The following is a 27,780-nucleotide window of genomic DNA, read 5'->3' on the forward strand; positions in this document are numbered from 1 at the left end:
GTCTCTCAGTGCTGGAGTGGTGGCTGAGAAAGCAGAGATGGAAACAAAGACAAAGCAAGGACATGAAAGTTAAGGGGGAAAAAAAGTAATTTAAAGCTTAAGCAAACAAACAAAACCCTTTTCTATTTAATGCAAATTTGGGGTTGACATGCTATCAGAAAGACTATGTAACTGTTAAACAATGCAGGGAAGCTAGATTTCCCCAAATTTGCTGCTTATTTACGAGTGTATTCATTTTGACCATTGCTGAAACAAATCAAGCCTGCCTGCTGCGCAGTGCTGAGCAGTCTGTAGCTCCCGTGGCTTGTTGCTGCTGGATCGCTGGTAACTCCAACCCTCGATAGATGTGGAGGCACGCTCTGGCCCTGGATGGTCTGCAGTTCCTCCTGCATTTTCTGCTCTCCCATCAGGCACAGGGAGGGTCAGGGAGTTTGACGAGCCCATGGGCTTCCCTGAGAAAAGACAAACTCGCATCAGGATGGAGGGTAGAGGGGGAGTAAGACTTAACATTGACAGCACTGCATCTTTACCATGAGGAGGAATATGGTACAAGACTAAGGGAAAAAAGGCTGCAAGGCACCTCATATACACCCCATAGAGCTTTTGGGATCTGAGCTGCACCGAGTTGGCATTTCAGTGCACAAGAGAGGTTTCCCAGGCCAGGCTCTGCTGTACAGGGATGACATGCAGCCAGAGGGGCCTCAGTGTGGAAAAAAAAATCAAATTATTTGACAGCAGTTTGAGTCCAAGTACACCTGGCAGGTGCATAGTTTGGTTTGACACATGCGTGCTCTCACCGATGTGCACAGCAGCTATGAGCGTTAGCCCACAGAGAGCAATTTCACTGAGGTCTGACTTGACAACATGAGAGGGTTCTGCAGGATGGTACAAGTTTAGTGGTGAATCAGGGTGTCTGAGCTTAAAGGTTGAAGTGGCTGTGCTGTCACAAGAGTGGGCAGGGGTGGGGAAGTAGCGTCTAACCCAAAAACATGCTTCCTCCTCATGCATGTCTATCATCACCCATAGGTAGGGTGTGTGGGTGTCATCGCCCTGTCATCCCAGTAGCTCTGCCACCCTCAAGTACGTCGAGCCACATTTGGGGAAGTGAGGGGGAGAGAAGGGAGTGAGCCCAGCGTGCATCACCGGCACCGCGGTGCTGTCAAAGTCCGGCGTTACTGTGTGCTACATCCCCATGCAGCCGTGCAGGAGCTCGTCCCCGGCGGGCTGTCTGCAGCATGCACTGGAACATGATCGTTGCTGCTGATCTTCTGTAATATGTGTTTTAATCTTCCTTTTAGTACTGTATTTGCTCCTGGCACACTCGTATTTGAACCATAACCACTCCACAAGCAGATCATATAACACTTTTTTTACAGCCCAGAAGCTGATTCCCCTTTGCTAAATGAACTGCTGTAACCTCAGTGTTACCCTGGAGAGAATTCCTCTGTACTTTGCCTTGCAAATAATTCACATGGGTTGACACAAAGTTCTAGTCTGTGAGTACAGTATGTAGCAGTTGGTACAGTATGTGGCTCCTTGCAAAGCACTGTTGCATGTGCATGCCTGGGATCAATTATTTTCATTGAAACAAGAGAAGCCACATGATGAGTAAACCCTTAAGTATGACATTTTATTCCCACACTTGGTGGATATATGTAACAAAATATACTGCAAAAGAACACTTTAAAAGCATACTTTAATACCAAGCATACTGAAGTCTTATTTCATCTCAGGAAAGGAACTGTGGTAGATAATAATGCCTTTCCCTCAACTCACAGTGCTCAAAATTTAGAGGCAAAAAAGATCTCCCTGCAGAAAAAAACCCTAAAAAATTCCCAGAGTCACTATGTTGCTGTCATTTTTCTTTCTTCATATTCCAGTCCAAGCTACAGGCTCCAGCCAGAGCGGGGAATCTGTCATGCCAAGCAGAGTGAGCACGCAGACTAGAAAATAATCCCTACCTAAAAATTTCTACCCTAAAATGCCAGTGACGTGGATCTCTGATGCTGTGTCTGTTCCAAGAGCAAGGGTGCCAGCACCAGGGGGGAACTCGCCCTTTCAAACATCCCGCTGTTGAGCAGAGGCTTTCCTTTACGGCACCATGAACCTACCTCTCTCCCAGCACGGGATGCGTTCCCATGCTCATGCCCCCTCAGCACCACCTTGCTCCCCAGAGACGTGGGTCAGGGAGCCCCCCCTGCCCTGGGGGGACCCTGCCTGGCCGCTGAGATTTTTCTGAGGATTCCAGCTCCCCTAGGCTGGGTGTGCAAGGCACAAGCCCCAAGTGCCATCAAAAGTCTCAGCTGTTCTTCTCTTTCCAGTTCGTCAGGCTGATTGGCCCGGGGTATCTTTTTGAAGCATTAAAGCCATAAGAGGCTTAAAGTGATAAAATATTAGGATAGAGTTTAAGTACATCTAAGTTGTTGAATAGGAACAAGCTGTGTGCAAGGTACCAGTATCCTGTGCAGGCACATGATCTTATCTCTGCTGCCCTCATTATTATAACCCTCTTCATGCTGACAGTGTTAGAATAAGTGTGATATAAATAAACAGAAAGAAATATTACTGCATCAGGGATCAAGTCTTCTGCTTTATTGTATCCATGGCATCTATTAACACCTGTATCCCAGGCGCTTATTGAGACACGTGCATGTACACCAATGCACACTTTGTAGTGCTGACTCTGAGCTCCTTCACAGCTGGAAATGTCTTTCTTTTCCAAACAGTCCCAAAAGATGGGAACTATCCTATTTTTACGGTTGGGAAGCAGAGATACTATAGACCAGCACTTCAAAAGGATACAACCAGCTAATCTGCTTCTGTGAACAAAGTTAAGATGCAAAATCCCAGTTAGCAGCCTGCACTCTGGCTCTGAGTAGCTCCAGAACTGGCCACATGTTGACAGCATTAAGCAGTGAGTCAAACAAAACCAAGCTGGGACCTACAAACTCCTCCCCTGCTCCATCCCAGTGGCAAGGAGCTGGCAGGTGACCTTGGAGCAAACTACCAGACTGATCTTCTCACAGACTGAAGGATGGGCAGCCTTTTTCTATTCCCTGCCTCATGGTGAGCTGAAAGCATATCTCCTGCAGTCCTCCAACCACCTTGATCACCTTCTGGTCAGTTTTGTGGTCCTTCTCAATTGAAGTTGTCCCACTTCCCAGACACTTAGGGGGCTGGAGGACAGGTAAGGGTGGCTCCAAGCAGATGGCTAAGGCACACCTCAAGGAAAGGGTACGCCTGAATTTCAGTCCTTACTTCAGTGAGTGCTCAACTACTACGCAAAATGTCCCTCAGGGAGACAACTGCAGAGTCTTAGTGCTCCTGACCAGCTCTCCTCATGAGAAACTGTTTCTTTTCTCTCTTCCCATGTGAATTACTATCCCCCCATCCGAATGAGAGGTGATGCCCTTTCCTCTGCTTGCGGCATAACACAGGGCCATGAGATACTCATCTGGCTCCAGAGCTGTGATCCTGTGCACCTTTCAGCACCTTTACAAATAAAAACAAGGTAAAATCCTTGTTTGGGTGAGTCAGGACTACTGTGTCCTGAATGAGAGACTCGAATAAACACAAATCCTAGCACGGTGGAGAAGGTAATGTGGAGGCTTACAGTGGCAAGGAGAGACAGAAAGCTCCACAACCAGAATGAGGAAAGAGGAAGAGGAGTTCCTCTTAATTTTTTCTTAGGGAAGAGTGCAGAAAAGCCACCAGTGTTGTCAGGGAACATCTCTATGCAAAAGTGCTGAGTTCAAGTGCACTGGTTCTGCACCTGTTTCAGCATCCTTTGCAAATAAGACTTAAGTCAGATATTTTCAGAGGAGCCTGAGAGACCTGGGCACCCAGTTCCTGTTGGGTTTTGACACTTTTCTCAAAAAAACCCCAGACTAAGCTACTATGAGTGACATTCATAAGGAGGCTGTATGTATGCTTTAAAATGGCTTAAATAAGGCAAAGGAGAGAGCAGTATCCACAGCACTCCTGCAAAATTAGATCAGGGCTGACCCAGTGGATGGCCCAGGAATTTGGAGGCACAGGTTGCAGCATGGTCCTATTGCGTCATCGCTCCACAGTGTCCCTGCTCGTTTTGCAATCTCAGTAAAGCTGTGGACATGTGCCTGCTGGACGAGGGTGTCTTTCATGTACCATAGGGGCACTGTACTGAAATAGGCAGTTATATAGCAACAAATGTACAGTGACATTGAGGTATGACCACTGTTTTCTGTGCCATTTCAAAGAGCGATCATGCATCCCTGGGAAAAAAAAAAGTCATTAAAATAAGCCTGAATATGTTGACTCTCATATTTAGTTTTAGGACTAAACAGGTTGGTGGAGTTAGAGAGAACTGGGCCTGTTGCAATAAAATCCAAAGAGCAAATGCACACTGAATTTTCCAAGTGCCAAAAGACAGATAGCAGGCATTTCACTGCCTGAAACAAAACCTGGGGCGGGGGGAGAAATTTACCCAGATTAGGCTAAAGAAAAGCTTCTCAAAACAAAAGCTTTTTGTTTTAATGGCTGACCAAAGAGGAAATTTTTTTCAATTGCAAATGTCTGTCTCTCAGGTGTGGGATTTCAAAACTTGGGGACAGATTTCTGTTGCCCAGGGTGGCTGCTGAGGCACTCCACAGCTGCTATGCACACTGCTGTCACCTCGGGGAGAGTACCTGACGTCCAAGGCAGCTGCAATAAGGCACGACAGGGTGATGTCATTTACAGGGGGGGGTCTCTGCTCTTCTAGGGGTTTGGATTTGACTGAGAGTGGTCCTGACACTGCCTTTGAGGGATCCCAGAGATGCAGCCTCTGAATAAATGTGAATAAACATGTTTATAAACATCTGAAAAATGAATAAACAAATACCCTCCAAGGGTTTGGCTGCCTGTAGTGAAGTGCAATAGTGTTGTTCTTCAATTCCGTAGACCCATGGCTGGGCTTTTCAATCTCAGGATGAGAGATGCAGGCCAAATCCTCACTCTGATTTACATTTGGATTCAAATCAAATTCCCCTCTCTTTTAAATTCACCTCAGCCATCTCTGTTGCAAGACCCCTCAGAAGCATACCTCTCCCACTTAAATATTTCTCAGTAAAGAATAATTATTCAATATTTAGACATTAACAGAATGACAAGGACAGAAAAGCCATAGGAAAGGTATACTGGTAGCTGGGGACCAGGCTCTGCTCCAGTGACTACTGAAATATTATATATGGAGTAAATTACTCCAGGGAGAGACACCGGGATCAGCCACGGAAAGTAGTCCCCAGCTGGTGGTTGGCACACTGCTCAAGGAAACAGGTAAGGCAGGCTCAGGTTTTCTCCAGGCAGTCAGAGGTAGTAAACCTGGAAAACCCCAAGGCATCCTGGAGTATGAGCAGAAAAGGAAACACCAGCTTCTTATAACTATCAGAAATGCACTAATTGCTTCATTTCACCAAATCATCCCAAACACAGCATTGCTGAAACACTCTTATGAGCTGATTGAGTTGAATGGTTTGGCCTGACCTTAGTTTGCTTTACTAGGTAAGACTTGGTGACCTGCATCTGTGAAAAGCATCAGCTTTTTCAGTGAATACCAGTTCACAAAAATCTGTTGTCCTGCTGTAATCACATCGCAGGTATATTCACAAGGAGCTAATAAGTGATGAGTTCTGTGAATGAGAGCTGCAGAGATGGCAGCCAGCACAACCACACTGCAGCTGTGGTTCCCACATGTGCAGGGCTTGCTTCCAGGTCTCTCAAAATTAATGGAAAAGATTGTATCTTTATTTACTTGGTGCAGAAGGGAAGTTTGAGGCAGAGCACTGAAGTGATTATATACCAAGGTGAGGTGAGGTGAAGGTTTCAGGAAAGTAGCCAATTACCTGCTATCCTGTCGATATAAGGGATGATCATACATTACATGTAGTTCGCTACTTGCACTGAGACTTCATTTAAGGTAATTAGTTTCTTACTATAAAGCAGGATTCAGATATTACAGAGAAAATCCTCCTCACCGAGCTTGCAGCGAGGGAATGAATTCGTAAATCTTTCAGCACAGCTCATGCTGAACTCATGCCTAAATCTTTCAGCATACGTCAGCCATTCACTGAGTCTTCACAAAGAAGAGCTGCAGGCCATGAGCAGCGCTTCTCAGCTTCAAGCATGCTTTCCTGCCGGGGCATTAGACCTTCCCAGGCCTCAGGACTACTCAACCAGCAGTGCCCAGTCGGCAGTGTGCAGGCTGGAGGAGCAGCACCATGGGATGTTTTGGTCCACCCGCATCTCTGTGGCTCTGCAGCATGCTGCAGCCATCCCCTGGGGATGGAGAAGTTCAGTAGACCTGTTCAAAATCATGGCCAAGGTTGCTGAGCAATGACGATGAAAGCAGCTTTCACAGACTATGGGCCTCTTACGGCACTGTTGACTTCTTGCCCCAGCTGGGTTCCCGGTGAAAGGCCCATGGCTTTCACTTAGACAAGATTTCATCAGTTTAGTTGCACAAAAGCAGGTATTTGGTGAAAAGACCAGAATCTGAAGCATGGTGCTGCGTGTCCAGCTCTCCTGGTGCAGCACCAGCAATGGCAGGGCAATGCAATGCCTCACGGTGACCATGACCAGACCAGGCACAAACACACAGCCATTCTCCAGGAAGTGGCTACCCTGCATCCAGCCTGCATGCAGTTCAGAGGGATATGAGTTTAGATGGAGGGAGTGGATTTTTCCAACATTTTCTCTGATACCCTCATGCTTTTACATTGCATGGCTGGGCAGGAGCTCAATATGCACTTGAGTGCTCCACTGAAGTGCAAGAGATTTTGCCTGTGATTTCAATGACATCATGAAGTGGTTATCTGTGCTATGTGTCTGTGAATCCTTTGTCTTTTGTATGGGTGAAGATACATAACAGGGATTCCTCTTAGCTAAGAGCATAGGTGCTGCTAGGGTTTTCAGTGAGCTCTTAGCAGAGCTGGGAATAGCTGCTGTACTATCTCCTGCTCTGGCAGATGAATTACCCTTGTTTCCTAAGGTTAATACATGATCTTAGGACGTTTGCAGGCACGCATGTGTCTATCCTATCTCTATAATGTGTGAACCCAGTGGTTTAATTCTTTACTTTTGAGAGGTATGAGATTACAGAATTATCATTGAGATCCTTATTGTGCACCAGGTCAGGCAGTGGCTAATAGACTCATTGTCTGGACATCAGAGAATCCACACGGGCAAATGGTGCTGGAGAAGAAGTTTCATACACGGCACTACTCAGGGAGGTCTGTTTTAGCTTCTGCTGTCCCTGGTTAGTGCCTTAGATGCATGAGATGGTCCAGGTTATTTCTTCCCTCTCTTTAGGCAACCCTTCTGAATTTGAGAAGATAATTTGAAACTCATAGGTCTCAAAATGATCTTAAGCCCTTGCTGTTTGTTGGGGGGTTTTTTTGTCTTTTGCTTTGTTGGGAGAGGTTTCTGTGTAACCCTATACTATTGATGGAAATGAATACTTGAAGACTCAGCAATTTAGACGTCCCATTAAGCAACAGCAACATATGTACTCAGATGGGGACAACTCCCAAATGCCTTAGTTTTCCCCCGCTTCGGTTGTGAAACAAGAGCCTCGATCTCTCCCAAAGGCTGGCAAACAGCACCCGTCCAAAGAGCACAGCATCACATATTTACCTACATCACCTGGCGCACGTGACAGCAAACAGGGCCCAAGGGTCAGCCTCCTGAGGGACCCCATGGCACACCGATGCCCACAGGGGAGCCAGGCTGGGCTCTTTGCTTTCCTCGGGTTCTTTATAAAAGGGAAAGCTCATGCTGAGCCATGGCTTTGGAGACTCCCACTTTATGGCAATTCATTTTGGCACACTCTGAGCCCTGTAAGAGACAGGCAGACTGCCTTTCGCCGACTTTGTGGCTGGGAAATGACAAAACAGGTCTACTCCAGAAGGTCTGCAGGACAAATTACATGCGTTCGAACTTGGTACTGCCTTGGAAATAAAGTGCACGATGAAGCTTAGGACCAGGCTTATCAGTGGCGTGAGAGCTACTTCAACCTGTTGCTTAAATTCTGCTGCTTGACTGAACAGTGTACTTTCCAAATGGCAGCTCTGAAAAATAGAGAAGGGCACCCTGGGGTCTGATAAATTGGCTGGGCTCCAGCAACTTCGGGATATTGTCTGTTTACATCAGCTGGTGGGGGGACAGGTCATGAAAATATTGCTAATACCAGAAATCCAGAATATGGAAACTCTATCCATCTGCCTTCTGTGGTCTGAAGGCCAAGAAGAAATGTGGTTGCTTTCTTTGTTTGCTCTCTGAATCAGTGCGTTTGCTCCATTTTACTGTTCTGGTCTCTTAAATGATCAGAATAGGCACTCTTAAAACCATAAAAAGCAAGTCCTCACTTTGCCATGCTGTTGTCATCTCTAGCATTTGTTGCTATCTATTTACTAAGGTACATCCTCTTAATAAAAACATCCAAGAAATCAGCTTTTGTTTGCTGATTATACATTCAGGTATTCCAGATTTATAGTGCTCATTTACCATAATTGAAGCTTATGATGAGTACAAATTTTCTGCTAAAAGAAAAAGAGAAAATAGCAAAATGGTATGGGGCAGCGTTCATGTAAAGATAAAGCAATGATTGTGTCATTTGTTTTGGAGGGTAGATTTGCTATTAAGCTGAAGTCTAAAGTAAGGTACATTGATTTACAGGAAATTGCTCACTTACACACATATTAGACATTTACAAACCCTACTTCAGAAGCCCCTGAATACTGATAAGCCTTTGTGATTTCAGCCAAGTATATCATCAATAACATCAGTGTCTCTTTATAAACTTTTCCCCCCCACCCTTGATTCAGGTAGTCAAAGTTCAGGAAAATATTTGTCTTTCATCTCTGCAAATGAATGGCTTGAAATTCAGTGACATTGCCCTCTTCAAAGGGAACCAGAGGAACCCGATCCTATTTCCTAGAAGAGCCTCAGAGAAGCAGCAGAGCCAACGTGACTTTCCAGAGAAGTGGCACCCTTCTTTTTGTTTTCGCCATTTAATGGAAAAAATAATTGTTTCCTCTTATTGTCCCTTTGCATCTTGGGAGCTTTGAAAAATGTCTTCTTGATCTCCTGGATTACTTGTGGAAGAGTTATATATATGACTTGAAAGAATGCATTAATAAATAAAACACTTTCCTATAATTAAGGCAGAAAAGTTGGACTTGGCCAGCCCCCATCTAATAGCTGGCACTGGGACCTTTTTCCTGAAAGGCTTTGGCCCAATCTGAAGGTCCTGATTTAGCAAATCACTTAAGCACATGCTGCTGTAAAGCGGATGTGCTCAAGAGTTGCTGAAGTGCAACCCTACATTTCGCTCATCCTCCCATGTGTAAAACTGCAGGAAACGATCTGTCTTTTGTCTTTCTTGTGTGCTGAGAGAGAAAGCTTTAGCAAGCAGGTGGTGTCCCCTGTTACATTTCAACACAGAGAATACACGATAATAGAACTTGGCACCAAGGCAAAATGCAAGTGAATATCATGTGGTGCATCTATCTGTTACTCTAAAGCAAACATTAGGAAATGAATAATCTAAATAATTATGTACAAGAGGGAAGAGCAGAGGCCACTGTGATACGGGCTTTCTCTGCATGGAGGCAGCCACCGGCACTGCGGTCTTCCCTTCAGAGCTGGCCACCCTCCATCCCTCCCTCACACAGGCAGTGGCCCAGAAATACCCATTTTCTCCATTGGCTGTGAGACTTTTCCATTGGCGTAGGGAGACTTTTCACAGGGGTCAGGGTGCTAATTTATTTGTTCTGCTTTGTTTCCACACCTGATTCCCACCAGGCTGTACTGCGCTCCCCTTCCAACCTCCTGCGGGGCAAAGCTGCTCCCCTTTCCCCCCACTGCTCTTGTGCCGTCCTCAATCCATTTGGCTGACACCAGCATGAAAACCAGCAGAAATGGTGGCAACCAGTGACACTTCTTCTGCTTTGCCTGGGAACAGGTTTTGTGCTCTAGAGACGTGCCTGCTCCTCAGCGCTGCGGTTATGCTGGAGTGTCTCATGGCACTGGGATCTCATCCTGCTGTGGACTGAAATGTCAGGCTGGGGTCAACGTGGAGCTTCATGAGCACCTGAACCACAAACTGAAAAATACCCAAAGTGCCTGTGTTTGCCCAGCAGCACTGGCACTGCTGGGTGGCATTACTCTGGAAAGGTTATTCTGCTGGTTTTTTTCTGAAAACCCTGAGACGGATGTAGGCATAGAGAAGAAACACTTTTGTCAAAACGAAAAAGATACATGATAGTTTCTCAAGATGGCCCTCCTCATGATGGCCAGGAAGGGAGTGGAGGGGTGCCTGGGGGTCTGACAGTTGTGCGTGGGGCATGGACATCCATGGGTCACCTCCCCGCAGCCACGCTGCTCCAGCACTGCTGGCTAGTCTCCTGCCTCAGCAGCACTCACTGCAGCTGCAAGTGGATGAAACTAAACAGCAGACAACTCTGCAACCCTCTGCAGATGTCTCTTCTGAGCTCCTATGAGTCACAAGCTGAGTTTCCCCTCCAAAATGTATACCTAAGCTTCTTATCTGATCTCGTATAATTGTGCATATTCTCATGACCCATATTGGTGCCTTATCCTCATTGAGTGGCACAAGCTGTTTCCCTCTTACTGCCCAAAAGCTGGTAGGAGATGAAAGACAAGGTAGGGGAAGATTCGCTGGTTCTTAGTTTACCCTTCTATCAATCAATCAGCAGCAATCCCTTCCAGATAACAACAGAAAAATGTGTCGGTGCAGATCAGCAACTGCTCATCAGCCGCATCTATGAGAACCTGCTGGGACCAAGTTTGAAATCAGTGTATAGAAATACAGCATGCTGGCTGAGCTAATGAGCTCTAAGAGCAAAGGAGAAGGGGGAAAGGAGAAGGAGAGGGAGAGAGAAAAAGAGAGGGAGAGAAGTTTGAAGATCCAGTTCCTGCTCAAGCTCCAATGGGAGGTGGGCGCTCACTCAGCGGTACCTACAGCATCCCAGCTCCAGAGCCAGAAACAGGGGGGAGCAGTAGCAGCAGCAGAGCAGCTTTGCAAGAGTAAACAACACTGAGGAAGGAGGGAAAGTGTTTGCACTATCTACTGTAGCCACAGCATGCCCTCTAAAGGAGGTCTGCCTTTCCCCACTGCCTTTCTTGACCTCTTCAGATCATCGTGTTGGCTCTCGGTGTCTCACCAAAGCTCCACGTGAATATGTATGCGCATATATATATATATATATATGCCCTTCAGGATGAATTTGAATGGACCATTTTGATGCAGCTTTTGACGTGCAGTTTTGTACCCAGTCACACGTCTGTCATCAGCAGGTCATTTTTATGCCGTTAGATGTTTGCAAAATGCGCACATGGGATCCCAGTAGTAATTGTCCCTTGTAAAATGATGACAGCTCCTCAGAAGACACAGAGGCATCACCTGGGTGCAAGCCCTGCTATCCACGGCTCTCTTTTATATAAGGGGCACCTGCTTTTGGAGATCATCTCCCCCATTTTGCAGGCAGCACAGGAGGAACACGGGAGTTTGTTGCTTTCTCGGCTTCACAACAAAGCTATCCAGTTCTAAAATTATCGAAGTGAAATGGAGGCTTATGAAACGTGTGTGTGGGTGTTAATGGAGACAGAACCGCTCTTATAACTGCCTTAAAAGCTATTTCATAAAATAGTTTCATTGTCAGGGACTTTAAACATACACGATTAATATCTTAACTGACTGTGCCTCATTTTGCATTATCTCAAAGGACAAATTTATAAGATGATACACACTATTTAGTCTTTATAATGGTGGCATCTGTAACTGGCATGCTTTGGGAGAGCTTTACCATCATTGCTAGTTATGGAAACATATTAACTTGTCATAAACAACTAGAAGTAAATTAATCAGATTCACAAATGTGTTAAGGAGTAATCTACTATATATAAACTGCCAAAAGCAACCTGAAATCTATATGAAGTGAGATAAATATTGCTTAGAGATATTAAACAACACATGTATAAATCAGCTTAATTTAAAGAATCCTTGAAGCTGCCAATCCTTATAAGGTTGACTTATAAGGTTGTATATTTTATAGAAAGGCTTTCACTGAAAATGTTTAGATTTAAAAAACGTTACAAATATTTTATAGATTTTGTATTCCTTGAAATTTCATTTTAAAATTTGGAATAGTATTATTAGGGCATCTATCCATTTTATTAGGTAGCCTCAAGGTGTTAAGAAGGAAAAATAAAAAAATACTGATTATAGGATGCCTTAAAAGACACTACTTTTCAGAAATGTTTCATGCCTGGTAATTGTCTGTGTGCATCAGTGTACTCATAGGAATCCCTCTGCTTCTCCAAGCATAACACGTTCTCAGTGTGTGGGATGCTTAAGGGAAAGGATACTTTTTCTGGGAGTGGACAGGGAAAGCTGTCAGCTTCCTTAGTCTTGCAAATCAAAGACAGAAAGGGGATATGTTTGTTTCTTGTGAATATGTTACAGTAAAATACCAAAAAGCTCTTTCATCTAGTGGAAAATATTGGCATAGAAATAAATAGGAGCATGTTAAGAAGACAAGGATTGACAGGTCTATGCAGCCCAGAGATCCTGTTTCTGATGTAGTGATGCTTAGGGAAGAGTATAAAAATGTACACATTTTAAGCTGTCCCAAATACCCCTCACACATTTTGAAATATTACAGGAATCAGGAAGGATATCACAAAGCTCTGAGATTAAAGAGGTAATATGATGCCCCAATTTTCTTGGAAAGAAAAGGTAAGCCATCCTTGTCTTCAAAGATCACTCCGGCACTAGACACATCTCGCCTCTATTTTTTCTTGGCACCAGTTTTCCAGAGCCTTGGAGGATCTTAAGAAGCTGGGCTGTCATTCAGAGAATGCATCAAGGTTCCTGACATCAGCAGGAGAATGTAAAAGAAGGAAGGTGTGCTTTGCAGCGGACTGATGCACACCCTGTGTTTCCATTAGCTAGACATCCCCAGCACACTGTACAGTGTCTGGGACATTGGGTTACCCTTTGAAGGCTCTCTCTGGTCCCTAACACTAGACCTAGACACTGACTCCATCCCGCCAAGGAGGAAAGGCACCAACTTACGGACTATTGCAATGTATATGCTGAACACCTGAAATTAACTTTGGGGTTATGGATGCAACCAAACAAGCCTGTTGTGGCAGATGGCATTCCTGTCACCAGTGTCCTCCAGAAAACACTTGGATGTATTGCTGGGGAGGACTGTATAAACTTTGAGAAGAATACTGGAAAGGAGATCTACTGGGAAACATGGTATCAGCAGAATGCATGCCCTTCTGCAGACACATCTCCTTATTTCCATGCCTTAGTATCCTTTCTTGCTTTGACTCATCCCTCTGTGGAGCTTTATCTCCTGCTCCATCACTGCTGCCTTCTGCCCTCTTGCAGAACAACCTCCAAACCAATTTGTCCTACTTAAGTTTAGACACCAAATGAGGCTGATTCACAACTGTAGGTGCACAGTCCATGAAAGGGAGACATACCTGCAGAAGAAGATTGTGATGGATTTTGGAGTTTCTTTCTTTTCTTCCTTGACTGTAGGATACATCTGAGGGCAATTACACCCAAATTTACATGTAGCTCCTGAGGTATTAATTGTAACCAGGGTGACTCATGCAGTAAGAGAAAAGGTGTTATCAGCTAGCAAATATCTGTCAGTCTGGTGACATCTTTTATAGCTGAAATGGGTTCAGGACTTATGTTCAAGTCTGGTCTCCAGCCTGGCTTGCCAAGGGACTGCTTAGAGCTCTTGTTGCCACACTGCCTCATCCCCTCTCTTCACTTTCAGTAAGGGCTTAGCTCCACTGAGCACATTGTTTTGCCTGCCAGATCTCTTCCAGATCCTAGTCCCATCCCTGTAAATGAACAGCATTGCATTGGCTAGAAATTATTTCCAAGTGCAGAATTGTCACACTGAAGTTGTCTCAGGTCTGAGATCTTTTTCTTTTTCATACCTTGATGGTTTGTTGCATCAAAGTGCTTTGCAAAGTAGCTTTTGGGTGAAGTACCACAACCCTTCATGCCCACAGCTCTCAACTATTTGAAGACAGTGATGGACCTAAATACACAAAGTATAGCTAAAACATATCCTTGTAAAAGTCCACATTGTTTTAATCATACAAAAAGAGCAGAGAAGAAGTAGTTAATTGTTCACCTTTTCATAATTATGCCCTCTAAATGGTCTTCAAATTTTCTGTCTTTCATCTCTGCATTTGTATGTATTGGTGTTGCTTAAACCTTGCTTTGAACTCACAGGATTTCTTTTCCTCCACAGATTGCACCATTCCTCCACTATTCTTGCCAGGGGAAGTCTTCTACTCATACACGCAGACTGAGAAATCCTAGCTGTTATGGAAGGCCAGGGCAGGAGACTTGAAAGGTAAGCAAGCAATTGGCACGCTAATGGATAGTTGAGGTTAGACACACTGATAGTGGCAATAGCCGCCCTGGTCTAAAAATACCTTGTAAGATTACATTGAGCCTGAGGACCCTGTGTGAGAGCTATTTTCATGTGAAAACAACGTCTGTGACTTTCAAGGCAAGCATATTTGTTGTTTTGCAAAAATCTTCATCTAGAGAACTTTTCTATCTTCTCCTGTTGCCTCCTGCTCACATCCCCCAACATGTTTTTTGTTCTTTCCACTGTTTAAAGTTTATCTTCCTTTGCAAAAATAAAAGTCAGATGGGAAACTGTCTTTTCTGGGCATTCCCACAGTGTGTATTTGCATTGTTGAGCAGTATCTCAATAGCATGGTGTTCTTCAGATAATCTGGAATCACAGAGGCTATGCAGGTAGCAATCACGGTACTATGCACAACTATAACTGACTATGCCAAGCAAGAATCAACAGCCCAGAAACAAAACAAGACTGGCTGAAAGTGCAAAGGTTAGCTTGCAACTTTACTCCAACAAATATATACAGTTCTGGCTCCTATAAACTGCAGGTTAAAGGGCAATGACATCCTGGGGTGGTGATTTCTTTCTCTGTAGTCCAACCACAATGAATTTAAGGCTGTATTTTACAGTCCTGTGTGGACCAGCAGCAGAGAGTAACATTGGTTTCCAAGAAAGCCTTTAATCTGAAGATACTTCAAAAGTTTCAGAAAGCCTTGATCTAATCTGACAAATTGCAGCACCTCTAGAGGATTCATTGAACTTGAAGCATTTCTATTTCTTTTCTTTTTTTTTTTCAAATCCTCAGTCATGATGTGAGGACGTGATAAAAGTGGACCCCCCACTGCTGAAGTGAAAGGTATCCAGTTTCTCCAGTGCTGATGTTCTGACAGCTCAAATCATAAGCAACAAGGATTTGAGTTGATTTTTGTTTGTTTGTTGGATTGTTTTTTTTCATGCCTGCATGAGGGCTGGAACTGCATTTAAAAAGAAATCATCAGCTTTAGACCGTAGAAGAACTACAGAGGGGGTCAGTGATGAAGGGACTAGTGGCTGAGACCAAGTCTAGCTCTTGCTGGGCCCTAAGTAGCATGGGCAGATGGAAGGTTTCTGCAGGAGAAAAAGATGTTAACACAAGTGTCTGCAGTAAAGCAGGAGTCAAGTGTCCTGTTTTTACAACCTCTGGCTTGTGTCCAGACTTCAACCTCCCCCTTCCCTCCAGATTCAACATGCAGGGTTCAGCAATGCTCGGTTCTGGCTGAGCCTTGGATGGCTTTCTGGACAACTTCGTTCGGCACCGCTGATGCCAGCAAAGTTCACTGCCTCAAGGTTTTCAACTGGAACCACTCTTTCCTGGTGTCTCTTTCCTGATAAATTAGAGCTAAGCAAACAGCCGCCAAAACAGATTTAAATAAGCACCAATATCAACAGGAACATTTTGCTGCTGTTTTTACTTGGCAGGACCAAACGCAGCTGCCTGCTGAACTGGGTAAATAGAGAACAGGGCAGTATTACACTTCACCTCTTTATCAGGGTTCAAGGCAAACCTTTCCCTCCTTTTTTCCTATTTTGTGCATATTTTGGAGTTGTTTTTAGAAGTTAGGGGGTTTTTTTTAAGCTTCAGTCTGGGTTTCTGGAAAATGAACTAGCTGAAACTGATTGCGAAATTATTCCCTATCAAAAGGTAAATACAAATAATACAGAAATGCTGACAATAAGAAAGAGGTTTTCACAAAAAACCCTTCTGTTTTTAAAAAGACTATTCTTTGCTTACCAATTTTATGCTTGCATGTTTTGACGTTCTCTGTGTTATGAATAAGCAGAAGTTGCAAATCTGCCATCCTGGACCAGACCTAAAGCTCAGCCAATTCCTCTCCTGCTTACAGTGGTCTGGGAGAAGGGCCAAGCAGAAGGTGTCATGATTTCACGAAGGGGAGCAGTAGGCAATCTACCTTCACACAAGGTCCCCAGCCCCATTACGAGATGGAGATTGTCTAAACATGAAATATAGTAAGTATTGCACCACATTTATTCACCGCGACAAAATTCTGATGTTCTTGTTCAGCTTATACAAGCCCAGTGGTGCTTTAAAACTTGCTGAGATACTGGGTCAGGCCACCACTCTGTTTCTGATTTCCATGGCTTAATTACACACAACATGAAAATACTTTTCCTCAGTTGTGATTTTCCCACCTTTTAATATCAATGGAAATATTTACTGGATTCCCGTACTCTTACACTACAGCACATCCATTCAAAGGGTAAGTGCTTTTATAATAGTATTTTATGCTTAATTAAGATCATGTTTCTCAGATACTGGATACAAAGAGAAGGTCCCTGGCTGTAACTGCTCACAGTTTGCGCAGACAAGGCTGAAGACCAGGGGAAACAGATATTATTTAACAGAATCACAGCATGGATTCAGCCTCTCAATGCAAGTCAGATGCTCCATAGAGGAAGGCTGGGTAAAACCAGGACCTGGCTTCAATCACAAATTATCCCTTTGTGTGAAAAATTTTTTCCCTTTAATACACAGGAGCTCTATTTGTTAATGGTTTGGTTAGGAATATCATATCTATTTCCTTTATGGATTATTTTTATTATCATTGCAACCCACAGTAAGTTGTAATGGGGAAAAACTACGAATCAGTTGTTCCTGTCTTGAAATTTTTATCTAACAAGATAGCTCGGTGTGGAAGGAGTCATATTTTCTCTCATCACCCGCTGGAGTGAGGCTCCAGTCTTTGACCATCAGATCTTCCCTCTGCCTTCTGTCACTGAGGGTTCTGGTGTCTTGTTCTCATCTGAGCTCACTGAAATAGCACAAATACAGGTTCTGAAATAGCACAAATACAGGTTACACAACTGCAGGCTGGGCAGAGAATGGATTGAGAGCAGTCCTGAGGAGAAGGACTTGGGGGTATTGATTGATGAGAAGCTCAACATGAGCCGGCAGTGTGCGCTTGCAGCCCAGAAAGCCAACCGTGTCCTGGGCTGCATCAAAAGAGGTGTGACCAGCAGGTCGAGGGAGGTGACCAGCAGGTCGAGAGCCCCTCTACTCCGCTCTTGTGAGGCCCCACCTGGAGTACTGCGTCCCGCTCTGGGGTCTGCAGGACAAGAAAGACATGGAGCTGTTGGAGCGAGTCCAGAGGAGGCCATGAAGGTGATCAGAGGGCTGGAGCGCCTCTGCTATGAGGACAGGCTGAGAGAGTTGGGGTTGTTCAGTCTGGAGAAAAGGCAGCTCTGGGGAGATCTAATTGTGGCTTACCAGTACCTGAAGGGGCCTACAGGAAAGATGGAGAGGGACTGTTCATCAGGGAGCGTAGTGATAGGACAAGGGGTAATGGGTTTAAACTGAAGGAGGGTAGATTTAGATTAGAAATTCTTCACTGTGAGGTTGGTGAGGCACTGGAACAGGTTACCCAGAGAAGCTGTGGATGCCCCCTCCCTGGAAGTGTTCAAGGCCAGGTTGGATGGGGCTTTGGGCAACGTGGTCTAGTGGAGGGTGTCCCTGCCTGTGACAGGGGGTTTTGAACTAGATGACCTTTGAGGTCCCTTCCAACCCTAACCATTCTATCATTCTATGAAATTTTGGCAACCCCCAGTAACTCTGCCTACCTCTGAGCATTCATCCATCCTGAAGGGTCTTGCTCTTGCTCCTATTTTTGCTCTCAGAACAGTGTGAGTCCTGTTGTTTAATGATCACTAGCAATAAATGGGAAAAACAGGAGAGTGTCTGACATGCCTTCCCGTGTCAGATCAGTGTCCACCTGTCCGGTGGTCTGGGGAGAGCACACAAATCTTGCTTCTACCCATGGTCCGTTGTCCTCATAGTGCCCTACACAGCAGTTGTAGGATTAGGGATGTTAAAGGGTACATTCTGGCTTCTTTTCTTTAGGATCTGTTTATGGATCTGTTGGTCATGAGTTTTTTCTCCAGTTCTTTTGCACCTGATAGTACTGTGTGTCTCCAAAACCTCCAGCGGCAGCAAGTTCCCAAATTTCTCCATTTGCCATGTAAAATTTTTCTTTCTACTATCTGTTATATAAATTCATTCATTTTTCTTTGAGTGCCCACACTTCTGCTATTGAAGAATCAGGTGAACAATATCTCTGCATTCCCCTTACTATTGCCTTCATGTTTTGTAAGCCTTTGTCATATCCTTCCTCAGCCTTCTCCTCTCCAAACTGAAGCAATCCAGCCTTGTCTGTCTCTCTTCATAAGCAGCTTGCATCATTCCTTTCTTCCTTTGACTGTTTTAATCACCATTTTCTATAGCTTTTTTGATTCTACTATATCCTTCAGATGCAGAGACCAGAGCTGCACATAATACTCAAGGTTTTACAGCGTGGCTATTTCCACCAGTATAACATGTAGTGTATACCAGAAAAACCCCAACCAAATCAAGATAGAGGATGCTGAGAAGAGCATCAAATATTCCAAAATATGTGTAGGTAAAAGCAATGGTAGAACAAGAAGTGGGATGGGTACTGGAAAGTGGAGAAGTTACAAGCTAGTGAGAGCAGGAAGAACATGATGCTTGGAATAATTAGAGATTTGATATTCAGGCCTTAGAGAGGAGAAAGCTGTAGTGCTTGGTAAAAATACAGTGCAGCATGGTGAAGAAATCACAGGCAGTGCCTGTGGGCAAGGAGCCAAGAGATGGAAAACAGGAGAAAGAGCTTGAGCAACTGCTGGGTGCATAAAGAGAGGGAAAATTATTCAAAAATTTCTCTCCTAGAATTCATGGCTGTTAAAACAAAACAAAGGAGAAGGTTAAACAAACAAACAAAAATCCTCTAGTATAGAGAATACAACTGAATGCAAAGTAAAGAACTTGGGGGAAAATTCACCCTGAACCTAATTTTTCACAGTAAAAAGAAAGTGATTGAAAGTAGTAACAACAAACAGCGGAGCTACTTAAATTCAGATTACCACAGGGTAAAATCCCAGTGCAAATGTCTATGATTTTTTGAAAGCAATTTAATTAGTCACAAGTGACTAGGACCAAGGATGAAAATCAAACACTATGGGAGAAGGCTAAAAGATATGATCTCCAGTTTGCAATAGAAGACGGGGCTCCTGGAAGAAAGCACAGAGGCAATGAGGCTTTACAAGGGAAGTGGGGTTTAAGAAGGAAACTGCAACAGTGACAAAAAAAGGGAGCCAAAGTGACAAGATAAAGAGAGTCAGGTAATTCTGATATAGAAAAGATAAGGCCAGAAGAAGATAAGGAAAGAGGAAAAGGACGTTTTAATGTAGAACAAATCTTCAGTCATCAGGTAAAAAATCTTAAGGATTTACGAGGACAACAAAGGTGAGGGTAAATATCTGTGTAATATGCCCCATCTGTACTCCGCATGACCAGCTTAACAATCTTTGTAGGGTGGACCTGCAGCATGTGGGGCTGGAGAAAGCCAGCTCTTCCTCTAATATACAAGAAGCAATTATTTAGATGTTAGACACAGCTCTCAGAGAAAACCTTCATCTGTCTAGGTGGAAAATGAAGAAATAATCTCTTTCAATAAACATGAACAGCAGCAAAAAAAAAAAAAAAAAAAAAGCCTGAAAGCTGCAATTGCCTCAAGTGGATGTTTAGGTAGGGCCAAAGCTCTGTCCCTATGCCCTGTAAATATGCAATTTTACCACTGGAGGTATGGTCCACAAAAGGCACATACCCAGGTTTTAGACCTGAGCTACCTTCTGTATTGTTTGACACTAGGCTGTGGTTTTTTTCTGGCTTTGGGACCTGACATGGCATTTAACTGTACAACTATCCTTACCGCCTTACTACCTCATAGTCTTTGCTAAATGGCATTTCAGATGAGGGTAGTGATCTGGCATCCATCTACGACACTGCTGGAGAGGCAGAGTAAGAAGGTCAGATAAGCAGATTTACTCTTCTGCTGCAAGCGGATGCTAGGGGATGCACAGGGAGGGCTAAGCAGATCCTCCTCCTTGCCGTCCTTCTGCAGGCTGTGGCCAGATAAGGGCACAAACAGAGCGGAAAGATTCAGATTAGACTGACAACATCAGGGTAGTAAAATATCTGCTTATTCAATGCTGTGGTTTCAGATGGGAAAACGCAGCAAAGAGGCCCTTTCCTCACACACGCGCATGTTCAGCCTCCTCTCACCCCGCCCGGGCAGGCGGCTATTCTTGACTCCAGTCGAGCTATTCACGACACCCAGAGCTGGGGAACTGAAGCACAGAGATTAAGTGACTTCCCCTCCAGTGGTGACAACCAGGAAAGAAACCCAGATTTCCTGCTTCACCATTTTGGGCTTTAACCACAAATTTTTCCACCACAGGGTCTGCAAAACTCTCCTTTGCTTATCCCCCTGCTCCGAGCAAACTGCTCCACATCATCAGCAACCAACTGCTGTGGGGACGCTGGGGCTCAGGCATGGCATTTAGTAGTCCACTTGCCCCTCTCACCTCCCCTTCTCTTCCCACAGAGCTCATTGACTTCAGGTGCCAGTGCCCAAAGCAGAAAGGTTCCCGCTGGCACCGTGCATCCCTACTGCCTCTCCCAAGCATCCCTCGAGGCTCTCTGGAGCCTCCCCACCTTCTTACAGGGGCAGGGGGCAGGCACAGACCCCATATGTCTCCGTCACCTGCAGGCTGCATCATACATCCTGTTGCACTGCAGCGGGGCTGAGGATCACGCAGGCTGCATGGTTTTGAGGCTTATGCAAAGGTGAAGGTAACTTCGGTGTTTTCTAAATGAATGCTTGACTTCTGGGGCTTTTTTGTTTGTGTCTGGCATGTAAACACCTGTAATACAGTGTATTGATGTTTCTGGCTTCTGATATAGATGGGCCTGTCTGGAGTGTCATTACCTGAAACCTGAAAAGCCTTTATTCTTGCATGCCAGGGTCTATTTTTAATGCATGGCATGATCCTTCTCTCAGGAATGATTGCTAGCTCCCTGTTAATTTCTCCTCTCTCTTTCATTGCTCAGAATGACTTTCTGAGCAGCCTCTGATCTTGCCACTGCCCCCCCCAAACCGTGGAAGAAACAGCCTCCCGCTATCTGCAGAAACACCCTTCCCTCCCGCCCTGCGCCCCGGCAGCCCTGGCACAGTCCCTGTCCCCATCGCCCGGGCTGCAACTGCCTCCTTTATCTGCCCTTACCAGCCCTTCCTCTGTCTTTTCGTTCTGCCATCAAGGTCTAGAGCAGCTTCCTGTAATATTTTCTGTGCCACTTGTATCTTAACTCCTGCCTCAAGTAATCTCTGCCTCTGGTGAGCATTTTCCATGTCGTGTCTTTCTGCAGACCATATATCTTTCTTTTCTCCGGTCCCTAATGCTTCCTCCGATCCTACTGAATCTCTTCTTTACTGACTTGGGATTTTAGGGCTTCCTGTTCTCAGGAACCAGGATCTTCAGACAATGTAATATAAACTGCCAAACCAATTTGCTTTTGACCTTTTGATTAAAGCATATATAAGCTAACTCTTGCTCTGTTACACTCAAAGTCTACATTGCACATGTTGGTTTCTCCTGCTTTTTCCCCCCCCCCTCATGTTTTTGGACCAAAACCTGCTTTCAATCATTGCTGCACTTAAGACTTTTCACAAGGAATCAGTTACAGGTGACACACTTAACAGCTTGAGTATTAAATAACACTGTATATATAAGAGACTCTAAAAGAAGTTGCAAATGTTCTATATATTAAGTCTTGAAACTAGAAAGAATGGGCATCATAAAAATATGGATCTAAACTGATAGCACTCTATGTACTTTCATTTGCTTAGGAGAAATCAGGACATTTAGAGAAGATTATGCTTTAAACATATGGACCACTAAAAAGTAGGTTTTGGAAAATAGATATATGGAAAAGAACCATAACTGAGGATTGCCACGTTCAATGCTTCTTTGTTTAACAGCAAGCAGCATCAATATCCAAGTTAACACAATTTATTATGAAATCCACCTCTTTTTCTCCTTTTAGGAGAGGATTAAAAAAAAATGCAATGACTAGATTAGCTTTAACTGAGGTTAATAAAAGATTATTTGAAAGTGTAAATACTGGCCAATATACATGTATAAAATTTTGCTCATATTTTTAACATGCCTAAATGCAGAAAGAATCAATTTCTATTGGTTTGTTAAAAACTCACTCTCATGGAGAGATCTGTACTGGGAGTTTTCTTCTAAGCACGTTAGATTCAGTCCTTGACCAGAAGAATGTTATTTCTCCATCTTCAGTTGCAGCCAGAAATAACTTAGATGTGATGGGATACTCTTAGAGTTTATTCCAAGACTGTACCTCTGCTGAGAGACTGAACTTCAGATGGGCTGCAGCTTTACACATCCCTGGGTAGTAAGAGTTCATGAGAACATACGTATGCAGATGCCTCCTTCCTTTGAAATGCCCTGCTTAATTTGCAATATGTATGTGCAATAGGATTACTCATGTGCTGAAATGTGTGCGTAAGTTTCTACAGCATCAGGAACATACTGAAAAAATAAACTATTAAAAAATCAGGCACTCCCACCCTTCGCCCTCTGCCATCCCACCCAAGTCCCAACAGAGCTCTGAGCTGACTCTGGTTTCCACTTAGGCAACACTTTTAGCGACTTTTCAAGACCAAGAATATCTGACTCCAGAAAATGCATGCAGGGTAAGTATATTTGGGAAGCTAAAAAACTTCTGTTTCTGTATCGTAGGACACAAACAACATATTTTAAACCCACTACATCCAGAAAATCAGGAAGATCAATCTCAGAAATGATGGTGCTGGTCCATTCTCATTTCCCAGCAACAAGCACTTACCTGGTGAGAAAATATGACTTCAGGGGATGGGAGAAATGACCCCTACTAAATTCATGTCAAGCAATCTGTACTCAGGACTTTGGGATTTGCACTGGCTGTCAAGGTCTTCAGATGGAGGTGACAGTGGTAATTAGAGGGTCTCAGCCTCATTTTTTGCTGTATGTACTCACGTTGGTGCAGCTACACTCAGTGTAAGCACCTGGAGCTTCTCATGGGGCACCTGCTGAACAAGGAGTGTGAAGCAGCAGGCTGCTCGGGAGCCGGGCTCCATGGCCGGGACTTGCAGAGCTCAGGTCCCATGACATCCCAGACATGCCAGGAAGGATGGTGATCAAAAAGATCTTGGAGAGGTCACAACCTACACTTTCTGTCCAGGAAAATGCAGAGAGGAGCGTGTGCATGTATCTGGCTGCTTAAGTGTCCATTGAATTATTTTATTTCTCTCTTGATTGTGGAATTTAAGGGTGTTTTAGGCCATCCTTGGATCTTTACTTACTTAAACCTGTGCCAGCCACAGCAAACTGAGTTTCCAGGTGGTTCCGTGTGGAGCCAAGCTTGCTCAATTTGCTTTTCTCTGATCCTGCCCTTTCCTTACTTAACTGGGAAAACAAAGCGGGACCCAGTGCAGATGGCTGTCTTGGAACTGGTCCCCACTGTACTGTCTAGGGCGAGAGACAAACGCTTTTACAGCACAGTTAATCTCTTCTGAAGGAGTTTTCTCTACCTGATCAGAAAAGCATCGCTCTGAGCACCCAGTCTTGTGCCGCTGACATTGCTGGAGTTATGTTCTCAACAAGAGCCGTTTTTGGGTCTGAGACACCTGTTGGACTTAAAGTTAAGTACATGTTTACGTTCCCATGAAGCCACTTGGTCTTAATCATATGCTGAAGAGCTTTGCAGAGTTGATGCCGAAATTCAGTCATGTAGCAGGTGGTTGGACGGAAAGTGGTAACTGCAAAGACTTGCAATGGGGAGGCAGAAAAAAATGAACTCCTCTCCCCTTAACACCCTTGTATTCTCCACATAACACCCTTACATTATTTATCTTCCTATTTAACTTGCGAATCTGCCTGATGATAGATGAAATTTTGACTTTCAGCCGTTTCACTTGTGAGCTCCCTGGCTGTTTTCTCTCCTAAAGTTAGCCTGAGTAAATATTCAACTTTTAGTCCCCTAAGCCACTACATACCGTTGTGTAACCTAATAAACCCTTTTATTTCATTAGCACCAGTTTATCCAATGTTCCAGACTAATTGAGAGTGGATTTCCAAGAAGAAAAAAGAAGAACATGTTCACAGCCACGGACACCTCCTCACCTGTTTACGAAAGACAACGTGGGTTCTGCAGGACAGAAAAAATACTGGCAAAAAATACCGCATCTCACCTTTCTGCAATTTTCTCAGTCCGTATCAATTCCCTGAACTAAACCCCACATCATTCAGTGTTTAAATAAAAACAAAAGCTAAAAAGGAAGGTTGCTGTTTTCCTCTGCGCAGTAGGGATTAATGGAGCAGATTCTGCACTTACATGTGCGGCGATCGCCTCCCTCTCCGTGCTCTGCCTTAGCAATCGAGGAGGCGGCTGGATGCACACAGGCGGGAAGTCATGACCGCCGTCTCATTTATAGCCGCTTGCTTCGGCAGTGCGCGATCTTTGTAAGGAAAAGGGGAATCGGAGGGAAAGGCAAAACACCATGGCAGCAACGAGCCTGCATCCCAAGCCTGTGCTCTTCTGCAATCACCTTGCCCCCCCCCCCAACCACGCAGCAGTGGTGGGGAGGTTTGGGCAGCGACCGCTCTGTGCCTGGCGCAGTCGCGGCTCTCGCCGTACACGCCGTGGTCTTGCCTTCAGGCAGCTGGGCTTTGCGGCTGCTGCTCTGTGGTCTCAGTTTAGTACTCAATAGGACTTTCTGGGCTACAGCAGAAAACCTTGAGAGTACGATGCCTTATAATGATTTTGAAAACGCACAACTACTTTTCCAAGGAGCTTTGCGTCTAGGTGAGGAAAAGACATACAATAAATGGCTGAAAACCTCGGGAGGCACGAGAACAACATGATCCAGTACTAACTCTGCTACAGCAAAATAACCCCTCCAAAACCCTCTGATTTGTCTTGAACTAAATTTGGACTGGCAGTAGGAGCTTGTACCTTGTACAGAGTTTCTCATTGTGCAACCACAATGGCTCTGACATGATACTGGCACACAAAAAGTGGATTCGCCATCTCAAGGACCCACGATATCACCCTTCAGAAGCCTCCAGGAACCACCCAGCTCTCTCTGTTGACTCGGTAAGATGCCAGGATCCACTCTGTATTTGGTGTAATTCAGTGCTCTGAACTACCCTCTGAACCACAGCTTTATGTTCAGGTGCTACCGTAGCTGGGCTGCACACCCAAAGCAAGTGGCTTGGAAATAACCTGACATCTCCTTTCATTAGAAGAACAAAGACTAACTGGTGGCACTCCTCACATGGCAGTCTAATTCCTATGCTTTTTGTGAAAGAGTTTTCAGTTCTTTTGTCATTATGGATATAAAAAATAAAATTCAAAGGACTCTCTAAACTGATCCCATTTAAGTAGACAGCTGACTCATTTTTATCGCTGCTGTGATATTCCTGTGTGCTGCCAAGAGGGTGTGGGGAAGGGGATCTGAAGGAATTGGTGTATTTTATAAATGAACCAAACAGTGCAAGAGTGTGTTCAAGTGCAAGTTTCCAAGTCACAGTGCTGGCAAGCTGATCTTCTCCTGGCATTTGCTTGGGTCACTGTCCTAGAAGTCCCTGGGGCACATTGGCTCCTCCTCGCAGCATTAACACGGCTGCTGTAAGAAGACAGACAGTCCGTTCAGCTGTTGTCGTCTGGAGCACCAGACCCAAGGCACAGATGGGGATGGATCCTCATAGGGATAAATGTTTGTCTTTCCCATAGTATTTAGGTATGGAGCAGCAGGTCCACCTGACCCAAAAGCAGACTGGTTGGCCATGCCATTCAGATTTCTGACTTCGTGTTTGCTGAAGGGAAGGCTGTATTTCATCTACGCAGACCAACTGGCTTCTCTGGTAATTTGCCTGTTCTTATTTTCAGCCAAGAAGGAGCCAGACAGCCCTACCCCAAGCTGTGAGCCTACTGCCCTGTGCTCCGGACGGTGGTAACAGAGGCAGCAGAAGCACTGTCTGTCTGCAACAGGGACAAGTCTCTCCGGCTGAAGTAGGCAGAAGCCCTTGGAGCAAGGCAGGGAAGGGCTGGAGAAGGGAAATCTGCTCCACGATCTCTCCAGTGGAGCAATGGGAGCTGAAAGCATGACCAAGGCTTCTCCTCACCTCTGTGTCCAGGAGATTTGAAGACCTGTGAAACTTCTGGATGCAGTAATTCAGGATTAGAAGTGTTGTATGTAGACAGTTTTTACAATGGAGGGTACAAAGGAAATCAAGGAATTGGGATGACTATGCAGAACTGATACAGACAGTAGGGACAAGACCTTTCTTTAAGGATTTCCCCATAACTTGGTCTTCTGAGGAGCATTTTCTGAGCCACTTCTAGGGAGAAGGACCTTTAAGAGCTTAGCCACTCTTAAAAGAGTCACCTTCTGAAAATCATTCATAAATTCCTATTAGAAGTTCATGAAACTGCTAGGCTACAAGCAAAGACAGCAAAAACACTAAGAAAAAAAAGAAAAGATGATAAAATACGTGTCCTCTTCTGGCTCTTGCCCACTTCTGACTCTGATCTTTCAAGGTCAACTGCAGATCCAGAGAATGAGCTCATGTCCTGCCTCTGCAGCCTGGCACCACTGCCGGGGACTCTCGCAGAGCCAAGACTCGGCACAGCTTCAGCCCCACGCTCTGCCCCTGCAAAACCTGCCCTCGCCCAGTGAAAGATGCATGGCCGGGCAGCGACCAGTGCAGGACATGCCCAGGCAGCTCTGTTTTCTTCCCTTTTCGCCTTCTCCGTGTCTCCTGGAATGTGTTTGCACATGGTGGAAAAAATGCAAAGAGCAGGGAGAAGCGGCCAGGAACGTCACCCTCCCTGCCGGCGCTCGGCTGCGGGGCCAGCAGGCACGGCGGCTCACGCCAGCATCGGTACCCAGGGAAGTCGGAGGAGCCCCTGATGCTTGCAGCAGTTGAACCACCCAGAGATGAAATTAATTTTTGGGGTAATCCATTTTGGAATTAAAAAAGGAAAATGTACTGTTCTGCACAAGCTCAGTTAACGCAGGCTTGCAGCGAAAGAGGCGAAACTTGTTTTGATCAGAAAACTGGCTTGCAAGGAGTACAAAATATTTCACAAACTTTCAAACCCATCTTCTCCTCCCCGTTTTCATTAATAGGCTTCTTTTATCCTGTCCTAAGCAACAGCAACAAGACTAATTAGTTTAACAAGTACGACAAATGATTTTATTGACAAAAAAAGAACCCTTTGAAATATACATTACATTCACAAAGGATTAAATTACACCCTATTATCCATTTTCCATAAAATAAAGATTACTTTGATAAATCACGACTAATGTTATCTTTGGCTGATAAGAACTCTGTGCTTATTTGTGTGGCTTCTA

The 27,780-nt window shown here is 44.7% G+C and overlaps 1 long non-coding RNA gene across 3 annotated transcripts; it reads left to right on the top strand.

Annotated features, from left to right (window-relative positions):
• On the top strand, positions 1–27,721 carry LOC142599897 (uncharacterized). Of its 3 annotated transcripts, none has more exons than XR_012833342.1 (3): positions 1–68; positions 14,325–14,429; positions 26,310–27,721. It is a non-coding gene; the product is annotated as an uncharacterized LOC142599897 (long non-coding RNA). The 3 variants fall into 3 exon arrangements; XR_012833341.1 differs by lacking the exon at positions 26,310–27,721 and adding an exon at positions 24,451–24,652; XR_012833343.1 differs by lacking the exons at positions 1–68; positions 26,310–27,721 and adding exons at positions 12,720–12,775; positions 24,451–24,652.
• Positions 27,722–27,780: the final 59 nt, after the last annotated feature.

Source organism: Balearica regulorum, chromosome 1 (assembly GCF_011004875.1).
Source record: "Balearica regulorum gibbericeps isolate bBalReg1 chromosome 1, bBalReg1.pri, whole genome shotgun sequence".
Classification (NCBI taxonomy): domain Eukaryota; kingdom Metazoa; phylum Chordata; class Aves; order Gruiformes; family Gruidae; genus Balearica; species Balearica regulorum.